This window comes from Triturus cristatus, chromosome 5_2 (genome assembly GCF_964204655.1).
Source record: "Triturus cristatus chromosome 5_2, aTriCri1.1, whole genome shotgun sequence".
Lineage (NCBI taxonomy): Eukaryota > Metazoa > Chordata > Amphibia > Caudata > Salamandridae > Triturus > Triturus cristatus.
Window position 1 is genome coordinate 92,156,502 of NC_140588.1, and position 21,327 is coordinate 92,177,828.

The window sequence follows — 21,327 nt, forward strand, 5'->3', positions numbered from 1 at the left end:
TCAGGCATTAAAATGACTCTAAACACACTTATTTTAGTTCCAAAAGTGATAATTCACATGCAATAGTCATTTACAGTCAAAAAATAAAACATTCAAAAATTACCATTTCTGACCATCTGGAGAAATTTCGACAGGTCGCGGGTCATCGTTTTTCATCAGAAAATGGATTTTTTGGACTTTAGAAAAAATTGATTCAAAACGTCATTTGGATTGTGCCTCATGTTGAATAACTACTTTTTAAAACCTCAATGTGACCAAAATTGCCATTTTTACAGACTTTTTCTCCTACTAGAAGCTTCTATTTCGACCAATTTCAGGCATTAAAATGACTCTAAACACACTTATTTTAGTTCCAAAAGTGATAATTCACATGCGATAGTCATTTACAGTCAAAAAATTAAACATTAAAAAATTACCATTTCTGACCATCTGGAGAAATTTCGACAGGTCGCGGGTCATCGTTTTTCATCAGAAAATGGATTTTTTGGACTTTAGAAAAATTGATTAAAAATGTCATTTGGATTGTTCCTCATGTTGAATAACTACTTTTTAAAGCCTCTATGTTAGGGGTGGGCGGAATTTGCGGAATTAACCTTCGCAAATTATCGCGAGAATGTTTAAAATTATCGCAAACAAGCAGAAATATCGCGAAGATGCGGAAGTTTTTTTCCGGCATGTTCGCGTGATTTTCTGCATGGTTGCGGGTCGCCAACTTACCCATGTGGCTGCTTGCGGGCGCGGCCATCTTGTTTTGAGTTGTTCTCGCGGTGCATGATCGCGAGAAGAAAGACGTGATCGCGCGACGCATGACGTCACTGCGGGCGCGAACTGTCGCGAGACAGCGCAAATGGCTAAAAACAATACAACATCTCATGGAGAACGCGACCGGATCAAGAAAACTTGTCGGCGAACGCAGGGATTCAGGTAAGGCGATCGCGCGCGCGCGAGAATGTATCATTTTACAGCGCGAGCAAGAAACAAATTATCGCCAAGCTGCGGAAACCGGAATTTTTGACATTTTCGCGCTCTCCGCGGAACGCAAAAATGTCAAATTATCGCAATTTCCGCGAACGGAACGAAATTTTTGCCCAGGCCTACTCTATGTGACCAAAATTGCCATTTTTACAGACTTTTTCTCCTACTAGAAGCTTCTATTTCGACCAACTTCAGGCATTAAAATGACTCTAAACACACTTATTTTAGTTCCACAAGTGATAATTCACTTGCAATAGTCATTTACAGTCAAAAAATAAAACATTCAAAAATTACCATTTCTGACCATCTGGAGAAATTTCGACAGGTCGCGGGTCATCGTTTTTCATCAGAAAATGGATTTTTTGGACTTTAGAAAAATTGATTCAAAATGTCATTTGGATTGTGCCTCATGTTGAATAACTACTTTTTAAAGCCTCAATGTGACCAAAATTGCCATTTTTACAGACTTTTTCTCCTACTAGAAGCTTCTATTTCGAACAATTTCAGGCATTAAAATGACTCTAAACACACTTATTTTAGTTCCAAAAGTGATAATTCATATGCAATAGTCATTTACAGTCAAAAAAATTAAACATTAAAAAATTACCATTTCTGACCATCTGGAGAAAGTTCAACAGGTCACGGGTCATCGTTTTTCATCAGAAAATTGATTTTTGGACTTTAGAAAAAATGATTCAAAATGTCATTTGAATTGTGCCTCATGTTGAATAACTACTTTTTAAAGCCTCGATGTGACCAAAATTGCCATTTTTACAGACTTTTTCTCCTACTAGAAGCTTCTATTTCGACCAATTTCAGGCATTAAAATGACTCTAAACACACTTATTTTAGTTCCAAAAGTGATAATTCACATGCGATAGTCATTTACAGTCAAAAAATTAAACATTAAAAAATTACCATTTCTGACCATCTGGAGAAATTTCGACAGGTCGCGGGTCATCGTTTTTCATAAGAAAATGGATTTTTTGGACTTTAGAAAAATTGATTAAAAATGTCATTTGGATTGTTCCTCATGTTGAATAACTACTTTTTAAAGCCTCAATGTGACCAAAATTGCCATTTTTACAGACTTTTTCTCCTACTAGAAGCTTCTATTTCGACCAATTTCAGGCATTAAAATGACTCTAAACACACTTATTTTAGTTCCAAAAGTGATAATTCATATGCAATAGTCATTTACAGTCAAAAAATAAAACATTAAAAAATTACCATTTCTGACCATCTGGAGAAATTTCGACAGGTCGCGGGTCATCGTTTTTCATCAGAAAATGGATTTTTTGGACTTTAGAAAAAATTGATTCAAAACGTCATTTGGATTGTGCCTCATGTTGAATAACTACTTTTTAAAACCTCAATGTGACCAAAATTGCCATTTTTACAGACTTTTTCTCCTACTAGAAGCTTCTATTTCGACCAATTTCAGGCATTAAAATGACTCTAAACACACTTATTTTAGTTCCAAAAGTGATAATTCACATGCGATAGTCATTTACAGTCAAAAAATTAAACATTAAAAAATTACCATTTCTGACCATCTGGAGAAATTTCGACAGGTCGCGGGTCATCGTTTTTCATCAGAAAATGGATTTTTTGGACTTTAGAAAAATTGATTAAAAATGTCATTTGGATTGTTCCTCATGTTGAATAACTACTTTTTAAAGCCTCTATGTGACCAAAATTGCCATTTTTACAGACTTTTTCTCCTACTAGAAGCTTCTATTTCGACCAACTTCAGGCATTAAAATGACTCTAAACACACTTATTTTAGTTCCACAAGTGATAATTCACTTGCAATAGTCATTTACAGTCAAAAAATTAAACATTAAAAAATTTCCATTTCTGACCATCTGGAGAAATTTCGACAGGTCGCGGGTCATCGTTTTCTCATCAGAAAATGGATTTTTTGGACTTTAGAAAAATTGATTCAAAATGTCATTTGGATTGTGCCTCATGTTGAATAACTACTTTTTAAAGCCTCAATGTGACCAAAATTGCCATTTTTACAGACTTTTTCTCCTACTAGAAGCTTCTATTTCGAACAATTTCAGGCATTTAAATGACTCTAAACACACTTATTTTAGTTCCAAAAGTGATAATTCACATGCAATAGTCATTTACAGTCAAAAAATAAAACATTCAAAAATTACCATTTCTGACCATCTGGAGAAATTTCGACAGGTCGCGGGTCATCGTTTTTCATCAGAAAATGGATTTTTTGGACTTTAGAAAAATTGATTCAAAATGTCATTTGGATTGTGCCTCATGTTGAATAACTACTTTTTAAAGCCTCAATGTGACCAAAATTGCCATTTTTACAGACTTTTTCTCCTACTAGAAGCTTCTATTTCGAACAATTTCAGGCATTAAAATGACTCTAAACACACTTATTTTAGTTCTAAAAGTGATAATTCACATGCAATAGTCATTTACAGTCAAAAAATAAAACATTCAAAAATTACCATTTCTGACCATCTGGAGAAATTTCGACAGGTCGCGGGTCATCGTTTTTCATCAGAAAATGGATTTTTTGGACTTTAGAAAAATTGATTCAAAATGTCATTTGGATTGTGCCTCATGTTGAATAACTACTTTTTAAAGCCTCAATGTGACCAAAATTGCCATTTTTACAGACTTTTTCTCCTACTAGAAGCTTCTATTTCGACCAACTTCAGGCATTAAAATGACTCTAAACACACTTATTTTAGTTCCACAATTGATAATTCACTTGCAATAGTCATTTACAGTCAAAAAATTAAACATTAAAAAATGTCCATTTCTGACCATCTGGAGAAATTTCGACAGGTCAGGGTTTATCGTTTTTCATCAGAAAATGGATTTTTTGGACTTTAGAAAAATTGATTCAAAATATCATTTGGATTGTGCCTCATGTTGAATAACTACTTTTTAAAGCCTCAATGTGACCAAAATTACCATTTTTACAGACTTTTTCTCCTACTAGAAGCTTCTATTTCGACCAATTTCAGGCATTAAAATGACTCTAAACACACTTATTTTAGTTCCAAAAGTGATAATTCATATGCAATAGTCATTTACAGTCAAAAAAATTAAACATTAAAAAATTACCATTTCTGACCATCTGGAGAAAGTTCAACAGGTCACGGGTCATCGTTTTTCATCAGAAAATTGATTTTTGGACTTTAGAAAAAATGATTCAAAATGTCATTTGAATTGTGCCTCATGTTGAATAACTACTTTTTAAAGCCTCGATGTGACCAAAATTGCCATTTTTACAGACTTTTTCTCCTACTAGAAGCTTCTATTTCGACCAATTTCAGGCATTAAAATGACTCTAAACACACTTATTTTAGTTCCAAAAGTGATAATTCACATGCGATAGTCATTTACAGTCAAAAAATTAAACATTAAAAAATTACCATTTCTGACCATCTGGAGAAATTTCGACAGGTCGCGGGTCATCGTTTTTCATCAGAAAATGGATTTTTTGGACTTTAGAAAAAATTGATTCAAAACGTCATTTGGATTGTGCCTCATGTTGAATAACTACTTTTTAAAACCTCAATGTGACCAAAATTGCCATTTTTACAGACTTTTTCTCCTACTAGAAGCTTCTATTTCGACCAATTTCAGGCATTAAAATGACTCTAAACACACTTATTTTAGTTCCAAAAGTGATAATTCACATGCGATAGTCATTTACAGTCAAAAAATTAAACATTAAAAAATTACCATTTCTGACCATCTGGAGAAATTTCGACAGGTCGCGGGTCATCGTTTTTCATCAGAAAATGGATTTTTTGGACTTTAGAAAAATTGATTAAAAATGTCATTTGGATTGTTCCTCATGTTGAATAACTACTTTTTAAAGCCTCTATGTGACCAAAATTGCCATTTTTACAGACTTTTTCTCCTACTAGAAGCTTCTATTTCGACCAACTTCAGGCATTAAAATGACTCTAAACACACTTATTTTAGTTCCACAAGTGATAATTCACTTGCAATAGTCATTTACAGTCAAAAAATTAAACATTAAAAAATTTCCATTTCTGACCATCTGGAGAAATTTCGACAGGTCGCGGGTCATCGTTTTCTCATCAGAAAATGGATTTTTTGGACTTTAGAAAAATTGATTCAAAATGTCATTTGGATTGTGTCTCATGTTGAATAACTACTTTTTAAAGCCTCAATGTGACCAAAATTGCCATTTTTACAGACTTTTTCTCCTACTAGAAGCTTCTATTTCGAACAATTTCAGGCATTTAAATGACTCTAAACACACTTATTTTAGTTCCAAAAGTGATAATTCACATGCAATAGTCATTTACAGTCAAAAAATAAAACATTCAAAAATTACCATTTCTGACCATCTGGAGAAATTTCGACAGGTCGCGGGTCATCGTTTTTCATCAGAAAATGGATTTTTTGGACTTTAGAAAAATTGATTCAAAATGTCATTTGGATTGTGCCTCATGTTGAATAACTACTTTTTAAAGCCTCAATGTGACCAAAATTGCCATTTTTACAGACTTTTTCTCCTACTAGAAGCTTCTATTTCGAACAATTTCAGGCATTAAAATGACTCTAAACACACTTATTTTAGTTCCAAAAGTGATAATTCACATGCGATAGTCATTTACAGTCAAAAAATTAAACATTAAAAAATTACCATTTCTGACCATCTGGAGAAATTTCGACAGGTCGCGGGTCATCGTTTTTCATAAGAAAATGGATTTTTTGGACTTTAGAAAAATTGATTAAAAATGTCATTTGGATTGTTCCTCATGTTGAATAACTACTTTTTAAAGCCTCAATGTGACCAAAATTGCCATTTTTACAGACTTTTTCTCCTACTAGAAGCTTCTATTTCGACCAATTTCAGGCATTAAAATGACTCTAAACACACTTATTTTAGTTCCAAAAGTGATAATTCATATGCAATAGTCATTTACAGTCAAAAAATAAAACATTAAAAAATTACCATTTCTGACCATCTGGAGAAATTTCGACAGGTCGCGGGTCATCGTTTTTCATCAGAAAATGGATTTTTTGGACTTTAGAAAAAATTGATTCAAAACGTCATTTGGATTGTGCCTCATGTTGAATAACTACTTTTTAAAACCTCAATGTGACCAAAATTGCCATTTTTACAGACTTTTTCTCCTACTAGAAGCTTCTATTTCGACCAATTTCAGGCATTAAAATGACTCTAAACACACTTATTTTAGTTCCAAAAGTGATAATTCACATGCGATAGTCATTTACAGTCAAAAAATTAAACATTAAAAAATTACCATTTCTGACCATCTGGAGAAATTTCGACAGGTCGCGGGTCATCGTTTTTCATCAGAAAATGGATTTTTTGGACTTTAGAAAAATTGATTAAAAATGTCATTTGGATTGTTCCTCATGTTGAATAACTACTTTTTAAAGCCTCTATGTGACCAAAATTGCCATTTTTACAGACTTTTTCTCCTACTAGAAGCTTCTATTTCGACCAACTTCAGGCATTAAAATGACTCTAAACACACTTATTTTAGTTCCACAAGTGATAATTCACTTGCAATAGTCATTTACAGTCAAAAAATTAAACATTAAAAAATTTCCATTTCTGACCATCTGGAGAAATTTCGACAGGTCGCGGGTCATCGTTTTCTCATCAGAAAATGGATTTTTTGGACTTTAGAAAAATTGATTCAAAATGTCATTTGGATTGTGCCTCATGTTGAATAACTACTTTTTAAAGCCTCAATGTGACCAAAATTGCCATTTTTACAGACTTTTTCTCCTACTAGAAGCTTCTATTTCGAACAATTTCAGGCATTTAAATGACTCTAAACACACTTATTTTAGTTCCAAAAGTGATAATTCACATGCAATAGTCATTTACAGTCAAAAAATAAAACATTCAAAAATTACCATTTCTGACCATCTGGAGAAATTTCGACAGGTCGCGGGTCATCGTTTTTCATCAGAAAATGGATTTTTTGGACTTTAGAAAAATTGATTCAAAATGTCATTTGGATTGTGCCTCATGTTGAATAACTACTTTTTAAAGCCTCAATGTGACCAAAATTGCCATTTTTACAGACTTTTTCTCCTACTAGAAGCTTCTATTTCGACCAACTTCAGGCATTAAAATGACTCTAACACACTTATTTTAGTTCCACAATTGATAATTCACTTGCAATAGTCATTTACAGTCAAAAAATTAAACATTAAAAAATGTCCATTTCTGACCATCTGGAGAAATTTCGACAGGTCAGGGTTTATCGTTTTTCATCAGAAAATGGATTTTTTGGACTTTAGAAAAATTGATTCAAAATATCATTTGGATTGTGCCTCATGTTGAATAACTACTTTTTAAAGCCTCAATGTGACCAAAATTACCATTTTTACAGACTTTTTCTCCTACTAGAAGCTTCTATTTCGACCAATTTCAGGCATTAAAATGACTCTAAACACACTTATTTTAGTTCCAAAAGTGATAATTCATATGCAATAGTCATTTACAGTCAAAAAAATTAAACATTAAAAAATTACCATTTCTGACCATCTGGAGAAAGTTCAACAGGTCACGGGTCATCGTTTTTCATCAGAAAATTGATTTTTGGACTTTAGAAAAAATGATTCAAAATGTCATTTGAATTGTGCCTCATGTTGAATAACTACTTTTTAAAGCCTCGATGTGACCAAAATTGCCATTTTTACAGACTTTTTCTCCTACTAGAAGCTTCTATTTCGACCAATTTCAGGCATTAAAATGACTCTAAACACACTTATTTTAGTTCCAAAAGTGATAATTCACATGCGATAGTCATTTACAGTCAAAAAATTAAACATTAAAAAATTACCATTTCTGACCATCTGGAGAAATTTCGACAGGTCGCGGGTCATCGTTTTTCATCAGAAAATGGATTTTTTGGACTTTAGAAAAAATTGATTCAAAACGTCATTTGGATTGTGCCTCATGTTGAATAACTACTTTTTAAAACCTCAATGTGACCAAAATTGCCATTTTTACAGACTTTTTCTCCTACTAGAAGCTTCTATTTCGACCAATTTCAGGCATTAAAATGACTCTAAACACACTTATTTTAGTTCCAAAAGTGATAATTCACATGCGATAGTCATTTACAGTCAAAAAATTAAACATTAAAAAATTACCATTTCTGACCATCTGGAGAAATTTCGACAGGTCGCGGGTCATCGTTTTTCATCAGAAAATGGATTTTTTGGACTTTAGAAAAATTGATTAAAAATGTCATTTGGATTGTTCCTCATGTTGAATAACTACTTTTTAAAGCCTCTATGTGACCAAAATTGCCATTTTTACAGACTTTTTCTCCTACTAGAAGCTTCTATTTCGACCAACTTCAGGCATTAAAATGACTCTAAACACACTTATTTTAGTTCCACAAGTGATAATTCACTTGCAATAGTCATTTACAGTCAAAAAATTAAACATTAAAAAATTTCCATTTCTGACCATCTGGAGAAATTTCGACAGGTCGCGGGTCATCGTTTTCTCATCAGAAAATGGATTTTTTGGACTTTAGAAAAATTGATTCAAAATGTCATTTGGATTGTGTCTCATGTTGAATAACTACTTTTTAAAGCCTCAATGTGACCAAAATTGCCATTTTTACAGACTTTTTCTCCTACTAGAAGCTTCTATTTCGAACAATTTCAGGCATTTAAATGACTCTAAACACACTTATTTTAGTTCCAAAAGTGATAATTCACATGCAATAGTCATTTACAGTCAAAAAATAAAACATTCAAAAATTACCATTTCTGACCATCTGGAGAAATTTCGACAGGTCGCGGGTCATCGTTTTTCATCAGAAAATGGATTTTTTGGACTTTAGAAAAATTGATTCAAAATGTCATTTGGATTGTGCCTCATGTTGAATAACTACTTTTTAAAGCCTCAATGTGACCAAAATTGCCATTTTTACAGACTTTTTCTCCTACTAGAAGCTTCTATTTCGAACAATTTCAGGCATTAAAATGACTCTAAACACACTTATTTTAGTTCCAAAAGTGATAATTCACATGCAATAGTCATTTACAGTCAAAAAATAAAACATTCAAAAATTACCATTTCTGACCATCTGGAGAAATTTCGACAGGTCGCGGGTCATCGTTTTTCATCAGAAAATGGATTTTTTGGACTTTAGAAAAATTGATTCAAAATGTCATTTGGATTGTGCCTCATGTTGAATAACTACTTTTTAAAGCCTCAATGTGACCAAAATTGCCATTTTTACAGACTTTTTCTCCTACTAGAAGCTTCTATTTCGACCAACTTCAGGCATTAAAATGACTCTAAACACACTTATTTTAGTTCCACAATTGATAATTCACTTGCAATAGTCATTTACAGTCAAAAAATAAAACATTCAAAAACTACCATTTCTGACCATCTGGAGAAATTTCGACAGGTCGCGGGTCATCGTTTTTCATCAGAAAATGGATTTTTTGGACTTTAGAAAAATTGATTCAAAATGTCATTTGGATTGTGCCTCATGTTGAATAACTACTTTTTAAAGCCTCAATGTGACCAAAATTGCCATTTTTACAGACTTTTTCTCCTACTAGAAGCTTCTATTTCGACCAACTTCAGGCATTAAAATGACTCTAAACACACTTATTTTAGTTCCACAATTGATAATTCACATGCAATAGTCATTTACAGTCAAAAAATAAAACATTCAAAAATTACCATTTCTGACCATCTGGAGAAATTTCGACAGGTCGCGGGTCATCGTTTTTCATCAGAAAATGGATTTTTTGGACTTTAGAAAAAATTGATTCAAAATGTCATTTGGATTGTGCCTCATGTTGAATAACTACTTTTTAAAACCTCAATGTGACCAAAATTGCCATTTTTACAGACTTTTTCTCCTACTAGAAGCTTCTATTTCGACCAATTTCAGGCATTAAAATGACTCTAAACACACTTATTTTAGTTCCAAAAGTGATAATTCACATGCGATAGTCATTTACAGTCAAAAAATTAAACATTAAAAAATTACCATTTCTGACCATCTGGAGAAATTTCGACAGGTCGCGGGTCATCGTTTTTCATAAGAAAATGGATTTTTTGGACTTTAGAAAAATTGATTAAAAATGTCATTTGGATTGTTCCTCATGTTGAATAACTACTTTTTAAAGCCTCAATGTGACCAAAATTGCCATTTTTACAGACTTTTTCTCCTACTAGAAGCTTCTATTTCGACCAATTTCAGGCATTAAAATGACTCTAAACACACTTATTTTAGTTCCAAAAGTGATAATTCATATGCAATAGTCATTTACAGTCAAAAAATAAAACATTAAAAAATTACCATTTCTGACCATCTGGAGAAATTTCGACAGGTCGCGGGTCATCGTTTTCTCATCAGAAAATGGATTTTTTGGACTTTAGAAAAATTGATTCAAAATGTCATTTGGATTGTGCCTCATGTTGAATAACTACTTTTTAAAGCCTCAATGTGACCAAAATTGCCATTTTTACAGACTTTTTCTCCTACTAGAAGCTTCTATTTCGACCAATTTCAGGCATTAAAATGACTCTAAACACACTTATTTTAGTTCCAAAAGTGATAATTCACATGCGATAGTCATTTACAGTCAAAAAATTAAACATTAAAAAATTACCATTTCTGACCATCTGGAGAAATTTCGACAGGTCGCGGGTCATCGTTTTCTCATCAGAAAATGGATTTTTTGGACTTTAGAAAAATTGATTCAAAATGTCATTTGGATTGTGCCTCATGTTGAATAACTACTTTTTAAAGCCTCAATGTGACCAAAATTGCCATTTTTACAGACTTTTTCTCCTACTAGAAGCTTCTATTTCGACCAACTTCAGGCATTAAAATGACTCTAAACACACTTATTTTAGTTCCACAATTGATAATTCACATGCAATAGTCATTTACAGTCAAAAAATAAAACATTCAAAAATTACCATTTCTGACCATCTGGAGAAATTTCGACAGGTCGCGGGTCATCGTTTTTCATCAGAAAATGGATTTTTTGGACTTTAGAAAAAATTGATTCAAAATGTCATTTGGATTGTGCCTCATGTTGAATAACTACTTTTTAAAACCTCAATGTGACCAAAATTGCCATTTTTACAGACTTTTTCTCCTACTAGAAGCTTCTATTTCGACCAATTTCAGGCATTAAAATGACTCTAAACACACTTATTTTAGTTCCAAAAGTGATAATTCACATGCGATAGTCATTTACAGTCAAAAAATTAAACATTAAAAAATTACCATTTCTGACCATCTGGAGAAATTTCGACAGGTCGCGGGTCATCGTTTTTCATAAGAAAATGGATTTTTTGGACTTTAGAAAAATTGATTAAAAATGTCATTTGGATTGTTCCTCATGTTGAATAACTACTTTTTAAAGCCTCAATGTGACCAAAATTGCCATTTTTACACACTTTTTCTCCTACTAGAAGCTTCTATCTTGACCAATTTCAGGCATTAAAATGACTCTAAACACACTTCTTTTAGTTCCAAAAGTGATAATTCATATGCAATAGTCATTTACAGTCAAAAAAATTAAACATTAAAAAAATACCATTTCTGACCATCTGGAGAAAGTTCAACAGGTCACGGGTCATCGTTTTTCATCAGAAAATTGATTTTTGGACTTTAGAAAAATTGATTCAAAATGTCATTTGAATTGTGCCTCATGTTGAATAACTACTTTTTAAAACCTCAATGTGACCAAAATTGCCATTTTTACAGACTTTTTCTCCTACTAGAAGCTTCTATTTCGACCAATTTCAGGCATTAAAATGACTCTAAACACACTTATTTTAGTTCCAAAAGTGATAATTCACATGCGATAGTCATTTACAGTCAAAAAATTAAACATCAAAAAATTACCATTTCTGACCATCTGGAGAAATTTCGACAGGTCGCGGGTCATCGTTTTTCATAAGAAAATGGATTTTTTGGACTTTAGAAAAATTGATTAAAAATGTCATTTGGATTGTTCCTCATGTTGAATAACTACTTTTTAAAGCCTCAATGTGACCAAAATTGCCATTTTTACAGACTTTTTCTCCTACTAGAAGCTTCTATTTCGACCAATTTCAGGCATTAAAATGACTCTAAACACACTTATTTTAGTTCCAAAAGTGATAATTCATATGCAATAGTCATTTACAGTCAAAAAATAAAACATTAAAAAATTACCATTTCTGACCATCTGGAGAAATTTCGACAGGTCGCGGGTCATCGTTTTTCATCAGAAAATGGATTTTTTGGACTTTAGAAAAAATTGATTCAAAACGTCATTTGGATTGTGCCTCATGTTGAATAACTACTTTTTAAAACCTCAATGTGACCAAAATTGCCATTTTTACAGACTTTTTCTCCTACTAGAAGCTTCTATTTCGACCAACTTCAGGCATTAAAATGACTCTAAACACACTTATTTTAGTTCCACAAGTGATAATTCACTTGCAATAGTCATTTACAGTCAAAAAATTAAACATTAAAAAATTTCCATTTCTGACCATCTGGAGAAATTTCGACAGGTCGCGGGTCATCGTTTTCTCATCAGAAAATGGATTTTTTTGACTTTAGAAAAATTGATTCAAAATGTCATTTGGATTGTGCCTCATGTTGAATAACTACTTTTTAAAGCCTCAATGTGACCAAAATTGCCATTTTTACAGATTTTTTCTCCTACTAGAAGCTTCTATTTCGACCAATTTCAGGCATTAAAATGACTCTAAACACACTTATTTTAGTTCCAAAAGTGATAATTCACATGCAATAGTCATTTACAGTCAAAAAATAAAACATTCAAAAATTACCATTTCTGACCATCTGGAGAAATTTCGACAGGTCGCGGGTCATCGTTTTTCATCAGAAAATGGATTTTTTGGACTTTAGAAAAAATTGATTCAAAACGTCATTTGGATTGTGCCTCATGTTGAATAACTACTTTTTAAAACCTCAATGTGACCAAAATTGCCATTTTTACAGACTTTTTCTCCTACTAGAAGCTTCTATTTCGACCAATTTCAGGCATTAAAATGACTCTAAACACACTTATTTTAGTTCCAAAAGAGATAATTCACATGCGATAGTCATTTACAGTCAAAAAATTAAACATTAAAAAATTACCATTTCTGACCATCTGGAGAAATTTCGACAGGTCGCGGGTCATCGTTTTTCATCAGAAAATGGATTTTTTGGACTTTAGAAAAATTGATTAAAAATGTCATTTGGATTGTTCCTCATGTTGAATAACTACTTTTTAAAGCCTCTATGTGACCAAAATTGCCATTTTTACAGACTTTTTCTCCTACTAGAAGCTTCTATTTCGACCAACTTCAGGCATTAAAATGACTCTAAACACACTTATTTTAGTTCCACAAGTGATAATTCACTTGCAATAGTCATTTACAGTCAAAAAATAAAACATTCAAAAATTACCATTTCTGACCATCTGGAGAAATTTCGACAGGTCGCGGGTCATCGTTTTTCATCAGAAAATGGATTTTTTGGACTTTAGAAAAATTGATTCAAAATGTCATTTGGATTGTGCCTCATGTTGAATAACTACTTTTTAAAGCCTCAATGTGACCAAAATTGCCATTTTTACAGACTTTTTCTCCTACTAGAAGCTTCTATTTCGAACAATTTCAGGCATTAAAATGACTCTAAACACACTTATTTTAGTTCCAAAAGTGATAATTCATATGCAATAGTCATTTACAGTCAAAAAAATTAAACATTAAAAAATTACCATTTCTGACCATCTGGAGAAAGTTCAACAGGTCACGGGTCATCGTTTTTCATCAGAAAATTGATTTTTGGACTTTAGAAAAAATGATTCAAAATGTCATTTGAATTGTGCCTCATGTTGAATAACTACTTTTTAAAGCCTCGATGTGACCAAAATTGCCATTTTTACAGACTTTTTCTCCTACTAGAAGCTTCTATTTCGACCAATTTCAGGCATTAAAATGACTCTAAACACACTTATTTTAGTTCCAAAAGTGATAATTCACATGCGATAGTCATTTACAGTCAAAAAATTAAACATTAAAAAATTACCATTTCTGACCATCTGGAGAAATTTCGACAGGTCGCGGGTCATCGTTTTTCATAAGAAAATGGATTTTTTGGACTTTAGAAAAATTGATTAAAAATGTCATTTGGTTTGTTCCTCATGTTGAATAACTACTTTTTAAAGCCTCAATGTGACCAAAATTGCCATTTTTACAGACTTTTTCTCCTACTAGAAGCTTCTATTTCGACCAATTTCAGGCATTAAAATGACTCTAAACACACTTATTTTAGTTCCAAAAGTGTTAATTCATATGCAATAGTCATTTACAGTCAAAAAATAAAACATTAAAAAATTACCATTTCTGACCATCTGGAGAAATTTCGACAGGTCGCGGGTCATCGTTTTTCATCAGAAAATGGATTTTTTGGACTTTAGAAAAAATTGATTCAAAACGTCATTTGGATTGTGCCTCATGTTGAATAACTACTTTTTAAAACCTCAATGTGACCAAAATTGCCATTTTTACAGACTTTTTCTCCTACTAGAAGCTTCTATTTCGACCAATTTCAGGCATTAAAATGACTCTAAACACACTTATTTTAGTTCCAAAAGTGATAATTCACATGCGATAGTCATTTACAGTCAAAAAATTAAACATTAAAAAATTACCATTTCTGACCATCTGGAGAAATTTCGACAGGTCGCGGGTCATCGTTTTTCATCAGAAAATGGATTTTTTGGACTTTAGAAAAATTGATTAAAAATGTCATTTGGATTGTTCCTCATGTTGAATAACTACTTTTTAAAGCCTCTATGTGACCAAAATTGCCATTTTTACAGACTTTTTCTCCTACTAGAAGCTTCTATTTCGACCAACTTCAGGCATTAAAATGACTCTAAACACACTTATTTTAGTTCCACAAGTGATAATTCACTTGCAATAGTCAGTTACAGTCAAAAAATTAAACATTAAAAAATTTCCATTTCTGACCATCTGGAGAAATTTCGACAGGTCGCGGGTCATCGTTTTCTCATCAGAAAATGGATTTTTTGGACTTTAGAAAAATTGATTCAAAATGTCATTTGGATTGTGCCTCATGTTGAATAACTACTTTTTAAAGCCTCAATGTGACCAAAATTGCCATTTTTACAGACTTTTTCTCCTACTAGAAGCTTCTATTTCGAACAATTTCAGGCATTTAAATGACTCTAAACACACTTATTTTAGTTCCAAAAGTGATAATTCACATGCAATAGTCATTTACAGTCAAAAAATAAAACATTCAAAAATTACCATTTCTGACCATCTGGAGAAATTTCGACAGGTCGCGGGTCATCGTTTGTCATCAGAAAATGGATTTTTTGGACTTTAGAAAAATTGATTCAAAATGTCATTTGGATTGTGCCTCATGTTGAATAACTACTTTTTAAAGCCTCAATGTGACCAAAATTGCCATTTTTACAGACTTTTTCTCCTACTAGAAGCTTCTATTTCGAACAATTTCAGGCATTAAAATGACTCTAAACACACTTATTTTAGTTCTAAAAGTGATAATTCACATGCAATAGTCATTTACAGTCAAAAAATAAAACATTCAAAAATTACCATTTCTGACCATCTGGAGAAATTTCGACAGGTCGCGGGTCATCGTTTTTCATCAGAAAATGGATTTTTTGGACTTTAGAAAAATTGATTCAAAATGTCATTTGGATTGTGCCTCATGTTGAATAACTACTTTTTAAAGCCTCAATGTGACCAAAATTGCCATTTTTACAGACTTTTTCTCCTACTAGAAGCTTCTATTTCGACCAACTTCAGGCATTAAAATGACTCTAAACACACTTATTTTAGTTCCACAATTGATAATTCACTTGCAATAGTCATTTACAGTCAAAAAATTAAACATTAAAAAATGTCCATTTCTGACCATCTGGAGAAATTTCGACAGGTCAGGGTTTATCGTTTTTCATCAGAAAATGGATTTTTTGGACTTTAGAAAAATTGATTCAAAATATCATTTGGATTGTGCCTCATGTTGAATAACTACTTTTTAAAGCCTCAATGTGACCAAAATTACCATTTTTACAGACTTTTTCTCCTACTAGAAGCTTCTATTTCGACCAATTTCAGGCATTAAAATGACTCTAAACACACTTATTTTAGTTCCAAAAGTGATAATTCATATGCAATAGTCATTTACAGTCAAAAAAATTAAACATTAAAAAATTACCATTTCTGACCATCTGGAGAAAGTTCAACAGGTCACGGGTCATCGTTTTTCATCAGAAAATTGATTTTTGGACTTTAGAAAAAATGATTCAAAATGTCATTTGAATTGTGCCTCATGTTGAATAACTACTTTTTAAAGCCTCGATGTGACCAAAATTGCCATTTTTACAGACTTTTTCTCCTACTAGAAGCTTCTATTTCGACCAATTTCAGGCATTAAAATGACTCTAAACACACTTATTTTAGTTCCAAAAGTGATAATTCACATGCGATAGTCATTTACAGTCAAAAAATTAAACATTAAAAAATTACCATTTCTGACCATCTGGAGAAATTTCGACAGGTCGCGGGTCATCGTTTTTCATCAGAAAATGGATTTTTTGGACTTTAGAAAAAATTGATTCAAAACGTCATTTGGATTGTGCCTCATGTTGAATAACTACTTTTTAAAACCTCAATGTGACCAAAATTGCCATTTTTACAGACTTTTTCTCCTACTAGAAGCTTCTATTTCGACCAATTTCAGGCATTAAAATGACTCTAAACACACTTATTTTAGTTCCAAAAGTGATAATTCACATGCGATAGTCATTTACAGTCAAAAAATTAAACATTAAAAAATTACCATTTCTGACCATCTGGAGAAATTTCGACAGGTCGCGGGTCATCGTTTTTCATCAGAAAATGGATTTTTTGGACTTTAGAAAAATTGATTAAAAATGTCATTTGGATTGTTCCTCATGTTGAATAACTACTTTTTAAAGCCTCTATGTGACCAAAATTGCCATTTTTACAGACTTTTTCTCCTACTAGAAGCTTCTATTTCGACCAACTTCAGGCATTAAAATGACTCTAAACACACTTATTTTAGTTCCACAAGTGATAATTCACTTGCAATAGTCATTTACAGTCAAAAAATTAAACATTAAAAAATTTCCATTTCTGACCATCTGGAGAAATTTCGACAGGTCGCGGGTCATCGTTTTCTCATCAGAAAATGGATTTTTTGGACTTTAGAAAAATTGATTCAAAATGTCATTTGGATTGTGTCTCATGTTGAATAACTACTTTTTAAAGCCTCAATGTGACCAAAATTGCCATTTTTACAGACTTTTTCTCCTACTAGAAGCTTCTATTTCGAACAATTTCAGGCATTTAAATGACTCTAAACACACTTATTTTAGTTCCAAAAGTGATAATTCACATGCAATAGTCATTTACAGTCAAAAAATAAAACATTCAAAAATTACCATTTCTGACCATCTGGAGAAATTTCGACAGGTCGCGGGTCATCGTTTTTCATCAGAAAATGGATTTTTTGGACTTTAGAAAAATTGATTCAAAATGTCATTTGGATTGTGCCTCATGTTGAATAACTACTTTTTAAAGCCTCAATGTGACCAAAATTGCCATTTTTACAGACTTTTTCTCCTACTAGAAGCTTCTATTTCGAACAATTTCAGGCATTAAAATGACTCTAAACACACTTATTTTAGTTCCAAAAGTGATAATTCACATGCAATAGTCATTTACAGTCAAAAAAAAAAACATTCAAAAATTACCATTTCTGACCATCTGGAGAAATTTCGACAGGTCGCGGGTCATCGTTTTTCATCAGAAAATGGATTTTTTGGACTTTAGAAAAATTGATTCAAAATGTCATTTGGATTGTGCCTCATGTTGAATAACTACTTTTTAAAGCCTCAATGTGACCAAAATTGCCATTTTTACAGACTTTTTCTCCTACTAGAAGCTTCTATTTCGACCAACTTCAGGCATTAAAATGACTCTAAACACACTTATTTTAGTTCCACAATTGATAATTCACTTGCAATAGTCATTTACAGTCAAAAAATTAAACATTAAAAAATGTCCATTTCTGACCATCTGGAGAAATTTCGACAGGTCAGGGTTTATCGTTTTTCATCAGAAAATGGATTTTTTGGACTTTAGAAAAATTGATTCAAAATATCATTTGGATTGTGCCTCATGTTGAATAACTACTTTTTAAAGCCTCAATGTGACCAAAATTACCATTTTTACAGACTTTTTCTCCTACTAGAAGCTTCTATTTCGACCAATTTCAGGCATTAAAATGACTCTAAACACACTTATTTTAGTTCCAAAAGTGATAATTCATATGCAATAGTCATTTACAGTCAAAAAAATTAAACATTAAAAAATTACCATTTCTGACCATCTGGAGAAAGTTCAACAGGTCACGGGTCATCGTTTTTCATCAGAAAATTGATTTTTGGACTTTAGAAAAAATGATTCAAAATGTCATTTGAATTGTGCCTCATGTTGAATAACTACTTTTTAAAGCCTCGATGTGACCAAAATTGCCATTTTTACAGACTTTTTCTCCTACTAGAAGCTTCTATTTCGACCAATTTCAGGCATTAAAATGACTCTAAACACACTTATTTTAGTTCCAAAAGTGATAATTCACATGCGATAGTCATTTACAGTCAAAAAATTAAACATTAAAAAATTACCATTTCTGACCATCTGGAGAAATTTCGACAGGTCGCGGGTCATCGTTTTTCATCAGAAAATTGATTTTTGGGACTTTAGAAAAATTGATTCAAAATGTCATTTGGATTGTGCCTCATGTTGAATAACTACTTTTTAAAGCCTCAATGTGACCAAAATTGCCATTTTTACAGACTTTTTCTCCTACTAGAAGCTTCTATTTCGACCAACTTCAGGCATTAAAATGACTCTAAACACACTTATTTTAGTTCCACAAGTGATAATTCACTTGCAATAGTCATTTACAGTCAAAAAATTAAACATTAAAACATTTCCATTTCTGACCATCTGGAGAAATTTCGACAGGTCACGGGTTATCGTTTTTCATCAGAAAATGGATTTTTTGGACTTTAGAAAAATTGATTCAAAATGTCATTTGGATTGTGCCTCATGTTGAATAACTACTTTTTAAAGCCTCAATGTGACCAAAATTGCCATTTTTACATACTTTTTCTCCTACTAGAAGCTTCTATTTCGACCAATTTCAGGCATTAAAATGACTCTAAACACACTTATTTTAGTTCCACAATTGATAATTCACTTGCAATAGTCATTTACAGTCAAAAAATTAAACATTAAAAAATGTCCATTTCTGACCATCTGGAGAAATTTCGACAGGTCAGGGTTTATCGTTTTTCATCAGAAAATGGATTTTTTGGACTTTAGAAAAATTGATTCAAAATATCATTTGGATTGTGCCTCATGTTGAATAACTACTTTTTAAAGCCTCAATGTGACCAAAATTACCATTTTTACAGACTTTTTCTCCTACTAGAAGCTTCTATTTCGACCAATTTCAGGCATTAAAATGACTCTAAACACACTTATTTTAGTTCCAAAAGTGATAATTCATATGCAATAGTCATTTACAGTCAAAAAAATTAAACATTAAAAAATTACCATTTCTGACCATCTGGAGAAAGTTCAACAGGTCACGGGTCATCGTTTTTCATCAGAAAATTGATTTTTGGACTTTAGAAAAAATGATTCAAAATGTCATTTGAATTGTGCCTCATGTTGAATAACTACTTTTTAAAGCCTCGATGTGACCAAAATTGCCATTTTTACAGACTTTTTCTCCTACTAGAAGCTTCTATTTCGACCAATTTCAGGCATTAAAATGACTCTAAACACACTTATTTTAGTTCCAAAAGTGATAATTCACATGCGATAGTCATTTACAGTCAAAAAATTAAACAATAAAAAATTACCATTTCTGACCATCTGGAGAAATTTGGACAGGTCGCGGGTCATCGTTTATCATAAGAAAATGGATTTTTTGGACTTTAGAAAAATTGATTAAAAATGTCATTTGGATTGTTCCTCATGTTGAATAACTACTTTTTAAAGCCTCAATGTGACCAAAATTGCCATTTTTACAGACTTTTTCTCCTACTAGAAGCTTCTATTTCGACCAATTTCAGGCATTAAAATGACTCTAAACACACTTATTTTAGTTCCAAAAGTGATAATTCATATGCAATAGTCATTTACAGTCAAAAAATAAAACATTAAAAAATTACCATTTCTGACCATCTGGAGAAATTTCGACAGGTCGCGGGTCATCGTTTTTCATCAGAAAATGGATTTTTTGGACTTTAGAAAAAATTGATTCAAAACGTCATTTGGATTGTGCCTCATGTTGAATAACTACTTTTTAAAACCTCAATGTGACCAAAATTGCCATTTTTACAGACTTTTTCTCCTACTAGAAGCTTCTATTTCGACCAATTTCAGGCATTAAAATGACTCTAAACACACTTATTTTAGTTCCAAAAGTGATAATTCACATGCGATAGTCATTTACAGTCAAAAAATTAAACATTAAAAAATTACCATTTCTGACCATCTGGAGAAATTTCGACAGGTCGCGGGTCATCGTTTTTCATCAGAAAATGGATTTTTTGGACTTTAGAAAAATTGATTAAAAATGTCATTTGGATTGTTCCTCGTGTTGAATAACTACTTTTTAAAGCCTCTATGTGACCAAAATTGCCATTTTTACAGACTTTTTCTCCTACTAGAAGCTTCTATTTCGACCAACTTCAGGCATTAAAATGACTCTAAACACACTTATTTTAGTTCCACAAGTGATAATTCACTTGCAATAGTCATTTACAGTCAAAAAATTAAACATTAAAAAATTTCCATTTCTGACCATCTGGAGAAATTTCGACAGGTCGCGGGTCATCGTTTTCTCATCAGAAAATGGATTTTTTGGACTTTAGAAAAATTGATTCAAAATGTCATTTGGATTGTGCCTCATGTTGAATAACTACTTTTTAAAGCCTCAATGTGACCAAAATTGCCATTTTTACAGACTTTTTCTCCTACTAGAAGCTTCTATTTCGACCAATTTCAGGCATTAAAATGACTCTAAACACACTTATTTTAGTTCCAAAAGTGATAATTCACATGCAATAGTCATTTACAGTCAAAAAATAAAACATTCAAAAATTACCATTTCTGACCATCTGGAGAAATTTCGACAGGTCGCGGGTCATCGTTTTTCATCAGAAAATGGATTTTTT